Source organism: Oratosquilla oratoria, chromosome 5, assembly GCF_046742065.1.
Source record: "Oratosquilla oratoria isolate Oo_2021 chromosome 5, ASM4674206v1, whole genome shotgun sequence".
NCBI lineage: Eukaryota > Metazoa > Arthropoda > Malacostraca > Stomatopoda > Squillidae > Oratosquilla > Oratosquilla oratoria.
The window spans coordinates 78,697,936-78,708,199 of NC_134781.1; positions in this window are offsets into that span (position 1 = coordinate 78,697,936).

Sequence of the window (10,264 nt, forward strand, 5' to 3'; positions counted from 1 at the left end):
TCGTCAAGAATAGGCTATGCGGGTAAGTCGAAGAAAAGATTGGTGTAACAAAATATGTGAGACAGCAGAAAGATAGAGAAGTGTATGGAATGTGAAGTAATAAGAAAAAAAATAACTTAGAATAAACAAGGAATTAAAGACAATAACAAATCATCATTTAGGAATCAAAAGAGATGAAATTGTATATTTAATCAAGGACAAACCAAAGTCGTTATATAGATTTTATTAATTGTAAAGTGAGATGCAGGGAAAATCATTAGGTTAAGCGTAGATGAAAAAGTCAATATAGGAGCAAAAACGAAAACAACAGAAAAAATACTCATTTTTTATTTAATGAGTAATGTGACTTTTGAACAGGAGTGGTGAATAATTAGAAGGACACTGTTGATTACATAAACGTGGAAAAGCGAGAAGTGTATCAATTGCTGGAGACACTAGATGTGAAAAAAACTAACAAGATGTAATTTATGTGTGTTAGAAGGAGACAATATATAAAAGGAAAAATACCTTATATTACAATGGAACATTCTGAATACAAGATATTTGCCGAAAACCAATTTGAATTCAGGAAAGGAATGTTATGTTGTACAAACTTGTCGAGTTTTTACCTAAAAGTGAACGACGGTTGGGCCACTGTGTACACATGAATGTGAAGAAAAAATATATATGGTTCAAAAGATTTATATGGAAATTGGAATATAATGACAACATATAGAATTTAAGGCAAATTTGACTAACGAAAATATAGACAGGTCCACATAATGATATAGCTCTTGTCTTGTACTGTACACCACAGTACATGCACATGCACATCACATTTATTTTATGTTTACATGTAAATATATATATATATATATATATATATACATATATATATATATATATGTATGCATATACATGTATGTATGTATGTATGTATGTATGTGTGTGTGTGTGTGTGTGTGTGTGTGATTGCATATATGAATAAACGCAGGCTATATTGGGAAGCGATATATTTCTAACATGAAATATAGTCGCATCCTAAACTTTATATTCTCCCGTTTGAACCGCGCCTGCGGAGTCGTGCAAGGGTCGGCAGGACGCAAACAGTTGCGTAACGACGTTAGGGCGTTGTCTGAATGCTGAACCACACTTGCATCGCTTCTCTCAACACTCAGAAGTTTCATTAGCATTTTCGAAGTGGGGCCAAGGACATGAATGAAACAGTATGTTGACAGACAAAATAAAACGAAAAGTACCACACGGTATGTGAGGGATTTGCAGTTTATTTAGGATTGTCGGATTGGACTCGTACGCTGCGTCATTCTAGCTACCCTCAGGCAATTTTATTCACCTGAAGAAATCCCCTTTCCAGAGAAACTATGAAAAAAACAATTATTTGATTATTTGATCATCGAGACATATTGAACCGTTAATATGGATAAATAGGTAAATAGGAATGAGAAAGGCAAAGAAAAATACTCAAAACGATAGATGGATGAGTATTTGAATTAATAAACAAACTAATGAATAGTTAACAAAATAAATAAATGAATTAATACTTTAATAAATGAATAAATAAAAATAGATAAATTAATAAACAGATAAATGAATAAGCAAATAAACAAATAAATAAGATATATAAATCAATGAATAATGAAAAATATATAAATAGATATATAACTAACAAATATGTGTTCACCTTATACCCCCACTCCCCCCATCCCTGCCCCCGCCCCACTTACCACCTCAGTTCAGTCAGTACCTTGCTGTGGTCTAATGCGATCATTCGCAAGCAACGCAAGCTTCTCATGCAGGCGTCATGCGTGCCGGGAGCCAATAAGTCATGCAGACCATGCACTAGTTATGGCGCAACTGCACAAGTGTCCGAATTGAGAAAGAACAAATGGCATCGCAAAAGTAAACGTATATACACGAAGCAGAGAAAAAGAAAAAGAATGTAGCTATAATGAATAATAAAAGTGTCACTCAGTACGAAAAGGGGGTTAATTAAGGTTCCATGAAGACGAATAGAATCGCCATTTCATGTGGCGCGTACCACTCGCTAGCGAAGTAGCATTCGGCAGAGAAACTAGTCGGCATCCTCGACCTAACAAGAACTTAGAAACTAATCATATTACCACATAAACAAAGGGGAATCTTCCTCCGTCTCGCATCCGACAGAATCAACGAACGCTCAGTGGGTTTTGTTGGAAACCGGACCAGACGGTCATTGCCAGGGTCAAGGCCAGTTAGCCAGCCAGCCGGACGAGGTGGGGCGCTAGCATCTCGACTATAATCTCGGTAGTCCCGGGGGAAGGGGCTAATCTCTTGTGATCCTACGAAAAGATAAGGGCTGGGGTCTAGAGGGACGAGAGCCTAGGCTTTGTCGTCACAGAGTGCACTATCGATTTTTTTGTTTTATTCACTTTGATAACAACGTACGTGTTCATATTAAAAGCGCTCGTGTACACGTGTATACACGCACACATACACGCACACATACACTCGGTGGCGCGGTCCCTGACTGTCACTACGGCGGTCCGGGTTCGAATCCTGCGCAGGGTTTAAATAATTTCAGTATCGCTGCGTTTCGAGTCGTTATTCCAACTCTCGTGGGCGGGGAGTTGGGTGTGTGTGTGCGTGCAAGGTCACAGCATTACCTATAGATTGGTCATACGAGCTCTGAGCTCTCTTCCGGGAGGGAAATAGCTGTCAATCGCGAGTCCAACACGTGGTCCAAAGACCATGGTGAACACACACTCGTGGGCGGGGAGTTGGGTGTGTGTGTGCGTGTAAGGTCAAAATATTACCCATAGATCGGTCATACGAGCTCTGAGCTCTCTTCCGGGAGGGAAATAGCTGTCGATCACGAGTCCAACACATGATCCAAAGACCAAGGTGACACATACACACACACACACACATACGAACACACACACACACGCATGCACACACGCAGTATAGTTGTTCTGCGGGTCGTTACTCCAACTCTCGTAGGCAGGGAGTTAGGTGTGTGTGTACGTATAGGGTCACAGCATTACCCATAGATCGGTCATATATGTGCTCTCTTGGGGGAGGGAAATAGCTGTCGATCACGAGTCCAACACGCGACCCAAGACCATGGTGAATCACGTACACGTACGCACGCACGCACACACATATGCACGCACACACGCACACATATTCAATAATTCAAGAAAAAAACTTGATGCTGAAAGATACAAAGACGGGTGACCACGAGCATAGCTCCCTTCCCGTATAATACAACTAGGTAAATACATACACTCGTGCGTGCAAACACATGCACACAAACAACGGGAAAGAATAATAAAACAAAATAACGAAAAAAATATATATACATGGGATTAGAAGAGAGATAAAGTGTGTAACTGATAAGTTCAAAGACAAACTTAATTCTCAGAACCGAGAATACCAAGCAGAGGCAATGGAGAAGGGATGTCGCAGTTAAAAGTTGAAGAACAGGCGAAGAAATGATTTGAAATCAGAAGATAGGGGTGAATGGAGAATGGTTGTGTATGGATGAGGCTGTAATGCATGAGGGGAAGTGGGTGGGGGATGGGAGGGGGTGAGGGAGTATGTGTGAGAAATAAATTGATGCAGCCCGAAAGGATTTCTCCCCGTCTTCTCCTTTTATGCATGAGGGGACGGAGAGGGGGGGGTCGCCGATTTAATGAAGCGGCCTTGCTGTGGATGTGCTGTGTCCTGCGACACTGCTTCTGACCCAGAGCAATGGACAAGATGCAGGGATGACCCGTCATCCTGGAGGTGCCATGATAAGAGGGAGGGTAGAGGGAAGTGGAATATGTAGGGGATGGAATAGCTGGGAGTGATTTCTATGCCTTTTTTTCTACCTCCCGTGTAAGGGGGAAGAAAGCTTTTGGTGTATGTATGTATGTATGTATGTATGTATTTATGCATGTATGTATATATGTATATATGCATGTATGTATGCATGTATATATGTATGTATGTATGTATGTATGTATGTATGTATGTATGTATATATGCATACATGTATGTATGTATGTATCTATAAATAACTGCTTCCAGTCGATAATCACCATGGAAGAGGACTTTGGAAAAGAAATGAATAGAGTTGAGGAAGATGTCTTCAACAACACAAATGTGGAAATGCGTGAGGTTTATAAACTTCCGGGGAACTTGGAAGTAAGAAAAGCATCGAGACCAGATGGAGTCTCAAGTTGGGTATTGACAGAATGAAGAGAACAGTCGGTGAATAAAATGACATTGACTGGTTGCATGTTCTCCGGAAGAAGGGAAGGTGCTATTGGACTAGAAATCAGCCAATGTGGTATCAGTCCACGAGGGAGAAAGTAGAGAGGAATCGCTGAATTATAGATCGTCATCTTTGATCTGCACGTGAGCCAGGATGTGCGAAACAGTTTGTAAAAGGCAGTTTGGTGAATTACCTGGAGGAGGAGAAGGGGATCTTGGTTAAGAATAGTTTAGGGTCCAGAAAAGGAAAGTCATGTGTAGCCAACCAGTTATTTTAATTTATTTATTTATTTGTTTATTTGTTTATTTGTTCATTTATTTATTTATTATTTATTTATTTATTTATCTATCTATTTATTTTTATTTGCTTTTTTTTTTTTTTTTTTTTTTTTTTTTTTTTTTTTTTTTTTTTTTTTTTTTTTTTTCTTTTTTTTTAGAACAGTTGATGCGGTGCATGAAGGAATGAGTGCTGTAGATTCGAATACAGACTTAGACATTTTTTCAAGAAGGTGCTACAAATAAACTATTAAAATTAAATTTAGAAAGCGTAGGAAAACTTTAAGGGGGCACACTAAAACGGATAAGATATTCCATAGATGATAGTTATATGCGAAGATAAAATGTCGGATTGGAGAGAGGTGACTAGTGGAGTACAACAGGGCTCGGTAGTGGCACCGGTAATGTTCTCTGAGTACATCAACGACGTGATGAGTGAAATAGGCAGAGCTGGGCGCGTTATCGCCGGACAGGTAATGCGTTAATAACGCAGTAACGCTAGATGTAACGCAAGTGCCCAGCTCTGGTTATTATATGTTTTAGAACAGGGAATATTAATATTGTAGTTTAGGTATTATGTTAATAAGAATATTGGTAAGAAATAAATACTTCTCATTTTTTTTCTTATCAAATTCAGTCTAAGGGAAATTAAAATCGGTAACGCATTAACGGTAATGCACCCCGGATTTTTAAGGAACGCATTGACGGTAACGCGCCCTGCTCTGGAAATAGGTAGCTGTTGATGTCCAGATCACAAAGAGAATAAAATGTGAAGAGGATCGACAACAATGCCAAAGAAGGATCAGATTATGTTTATTAGTGGCGTCAGTGAGAAATGAAGTATAATACAGATTATAAAGGATTACAAAGGCGGAGCATGCCGACAGGAGACCTTTTGGTCCATAGCTAGGTCGGATGCGAAAAAATATAATAATGATAAATAAACAAAATAGAATAGAATAAAATAAAATAAAATAAGATAAAATAAAACAGAATTAGAATATATCTAAAATGGGCCTAAGCAAAAACAACCTACCAGGGATTAATGGCGGATGGAATAACCACGAAGACGAAGGAATAAAAGAACTTAGGAATTGTAATCAAAGATGATCTGTCGCCTGAAGATTGTATAAATAGAAAAACGTGGCACATATATACTGATAATGAACGTAAGAGTGGCATTTCATAATATGGATGAGGATGTGTTTAGAAAATATAAATCTGATCAGCCTTAGACTGGAATATGCAACAATGGCATGGTCACCACAGGAAATATATTATATATATATATATATATATATATATATATATATATATATATATATATATATATATATGTATATATATAGATATATATATATTGATGAAGATGGAAAAACAAATAACGGGTCTAATTCCGAGTTTCTGATTTTATTCCTGACCGGTTTCGCTCTATTCTTCTTAGTCTGAAGAAAATGAGAAGGAAACCGGTCAGTAATAAACTCAGAAACTCGGAATTAGACCCGTGACTTCTTTTTCCACCTTCTGCAACTTGTTACAATGTACCAGCAATATATATATATATATATATATATATATATATATATATATATATATATATATATATAGAGAGAGAGAGAGAGAGAGAGAGAGAGAGAGAGAGAGAGAGAGAGAGTACATAAGAGAAGCAATGAGAGAGAGGTAATATGGGCCTCAACCCTCTCCACCTTAGGAAGGTGGCACCGAGGATGAACAGAACATCCTGGCGACACTCAGAATGAAAGGAAAGACGTCGCCCACAGGTACGGGAAAGGGGTTCTTCCAGTACCGATGACGCAATATACTCAGCGAAGGGCAGACGATTTTATTGATCCGGTCTGGACGGAGTCTCATCGAACGGAGTACCAGCGCGGTGATCATCAAACGACAACTTCCACATCTAAGGTGAGAATGGCCTTCTTGGGACGTGGCGTTGCTCTCAGCTGACTAAGATCGTCTGATGTCAGTCAAAGTAAGCTCGACATGGATGTCCCTCGAGGGTCAATGGATTCAGGGTCACACTCAAACCCTGTCCGGTTTACATGTGAAAACACACAAAAAACTTGTGCCAAATCTGATATTCTGGAAGGGATGGAAATTATCATAATTTTTAGTTGATGATTCAGTGAAGAAAATATCATCTTCCTCATGTTTAAATGACATGGCAGTCCTGTTAAACAGGTGGAAAGAACTGCTCTCTTTGCAGAAGGAGCAGCAGGTCTCTGATACCATTGATCTAAAGTACGTTTAAGGTATCAGTCGGCCATAAGGATGCCAAACCCATTATTGACCAGCACCAGCCTGTTAAGTGTAGTTGGGAAAGCTTATGGGAGGGTCTTGATTGAGAGGATTAGGAGAGGAGCAGAGGGAGTAATTGGTGACGAACAGTGTGGCTTTAGGACAGGTAGGGGTTGTGTAGATCAGATTTTTGTGGTAAGGCAGATATGTGAGAAAGCTATAGGAAAAAGGTAAGGATGTTTTTTGGACTTTTATGGATCTGGAAAAGGCTTATGACAGGGCAGACAGGACACTGTGAGAGGTATTGCAGATATATGGGATAGGAGGAAAGTTGTTAGGAGCAGTCAAGAGTTTTTACGAGAGTAGTAGGGTTTGTGTTAGGATTAGAAACGGAGAGAGTGAGTGGTTCGAGGTAAAGGTTGGACTTCGTCAGGGATGTGTTATGTCGCCATGGCTGTTCAATCTATACATAGATGGGGGTGGTGCGAGAGGTGAATGCAAGGGTAATGGGTCAGGGATTGGAGATGGTTAAAGAAAATGGAGAAAAATGAGAGATAAGCCAGCTGTTGTTTGCTGACGACACTGCGCTTGTAGCAGGATCAGAGGAGGGATTGAGGAAATTAGTGATAGAGTTTGGGAAGGCGTGTGAAAAAAGGAAGTTGAAGACAAATGTGGGTAAAAGTAAGGTGATGAGATGTACAAGGGGTGAAAGTGGCAGCAGACTCGAAGTGAGTATTTAGGGAGAGAGACTGGAGGAAGTGGATAGTTTTAGATATTTGGGTTCAAATGCAGCAGGGAAGGGAGGAGTAGGGGTGGAGGTAGAATGTAGGTTGAGAGAAACAAGCAAATGCCTTGGTGGATTAAAAAGTGTAATGAGAAATAGACATTTGGGAATGGATGCTAAAAGGATATTGTATGAAGTAGTTATTGTGCCAACAGCACTGTATGGGGTAGAAAAATGGAACATAAGAGAGGAAGAGAGAAGGAGTTTGAATCTGTTTGGGATGAAATGCCTGAGAAGTATGATGGGGGTTACTAGGCTGGATTGAGTGAGAAATGAGGAGGTGAGGAGGATAACAGGGGTGGAAAGGGAGTTGGGAGATAGGGTTGATGAAAGAGTATTGGGATAGTTTGGACACATGGAAAGAATGAGTAAAGAAAAATTAGTAAAAGAGGTGTGGAAGGCAGAGGTAGAAAGAGTGAACATGAGGGGTCGACCTAGGATGAGATGGATGGATGGGGTAAAAGGGGCATTGGGAAAGAGGGGAATGTCTGTTGAGGAAGGACGGGAGGGGACAGAAGATAGGGGTAAATGGAAAATGGTTGTATATGGATGATGCTGTGATGCATGAGGGTGAGTGGGTGGGGAATGTGGAATGAGGGAGTATGTATGAGAAATAAATTGGCGCAGCCCCGAGGGGATTTCTCCCCGTCTTCTTTTCTGCATGATGGGACGGATAGGGGAGGGGGGTCACCGAATTGATGAAGCGGCCTTGCTGTGGATGTTCTGTGTCTTGCGACACTGCTTCTGACCCAGGGCAGTGGACAAGATGCAGAGATGACCCGTCATCCAGGAGGCGTCAAGATAAGAGGAAGGGTAGAGGGGGGTGGAGTATGTAGGGGGTGGAATGGGTGGGAGAGTTTCTATGCCTTTGTTTTTTTGGCTACCTTCCGTGTAAGGGGGAAAAAAACCTTTGATATATGTATGTACCTACGCTCAGAGGTGAGTACGATTCGAAAAAAAATTGAAGTCCTATTAGCGATTACCGAATAAAACAAAGACGACATCGACCTGGATTAATCGCAAATCGCTTTAAATTTTCGGCAGAGGTTAGTCCGATTCAATTATCCGATTTGAAAATGCGTATCCGACGAGTCGGATAATCGGACTTCCGAATCGGACCGCCCACCTCTGCCTACGCTACCCCCATCGAACTCCTGAGTCGACCTCTAACAAGAACAGTGGCCACGTGTTCTACTTATGTAGGGGCGAGTGACACCCCTGAGATATTCATCAGGGCATTTGCTATTGCCGTTCACATACTTTCCAGTGTTGGCTTTCTTTTCGAAGACCTCAGTCTCGACGCTGATAGGTTCCTCCTTTACGTTCACATCGAGGAAGGAAAGGACACCATCGATGCTAGTTTCTTACATGAAGGAAAGGGGTGAGCATTATTTAAAAACATACAAGATGCATTGGAGCTCCTCCTGGTTCCTGGCTTTGATGAAAGTGTTATGAACGTTATGCACGTAAACATTCAGCTCTTGTCCAACAAGATCATCAGAGAATCACAGCAAATCGCACGCTCTAATTGGTTTTCATAATTTTCATCCTTCTTTGCACCTCATCCTTTCTTATGACCTTATAGTTATCTTTTCCCCATCAAAGTATTTTAGCATCTCCTACCGCTACAACCAACCCCTCCCTTTCACCCTTCACATTCAATAACATTGAAATACTCTATACATCTTCCCTTTAACGCATCTATTTAAATTATCATCTCTGTCTGCACTCATTACCTTTTCTTCTCTACCTGACTCATTTCCCTCACTCATTGCACTTCCTAATCATCTTTTTACGTGAATAGTCAAGCTTAAGGAAACGAAGAGAGTGAGTGGTTTGAGGTGAAGGTTGGACTGCGCCAGGGTTGTGTAATGTCACCATGGTTGTTCAACGTGTACGCGGATGGGTGATGATGGTGATATGATTCAACGTCACAAACTCCTCCCATCGGAAGCCTAGGACGGTGCCCCTTACAGAGGACTTTGTAGCGTGGAATTTAATGAACCATGCCCTTACTTCAACTTCGCCGGTGGCAGGACTTGAACCGCCATCCCCTAGACCGCCAGTAACGACGCCCTAACCCGCTCAGCCAACGGGGGATATGTATGCGAGGGTGACAGTGGAGGGAAGTGGGAGGTAAGCCGGTCGTTATTTGTTGACCGCTGCTCACCTCGGCCGTGAGGTGACTTGGTGACATCGCTGTTTGTGACATACATCGGCTTCCTCCGGGTATCGTCAGTGATGTGGCTATAGCGTGGACACCGTCTGTCCTGCTCTCAGGTATGGACTGTTCCGGGCCGTCGGCAAGGTTGAGATCCTAGCGGGTACCAGCCCCGGAAACCACTCAAAGAGAGAGAAAGAAAGAGAGAGAGAGAGAGAGAGAGAGAGAGAGAGAGAGAGAGAGAGAGAGAAAGAGACTGCGGTTGTGGCTGGGGGTATGTGAGAGGAGAAAGTTGAGAGCAAATATATTCCAAATTATTTTTAACATGTTCTCATGAGCTCTTAAAGCCAACCTATCCCGAATCAAGATTTTTTTTTCTATCAGGATAATCTATCCCCTTTATGACCTGAACATTGTAATCCCATCACCTCTATCTTTTCGATCTTTCAAAGTTGGCAGACCCAGCGCTTTTAATCTCTCCTCATATGGTTTATATTCCAGGCTGGGAGCCAGTTTAATTGCTGCCCTTTGCGTTATCTTGGTCTTGC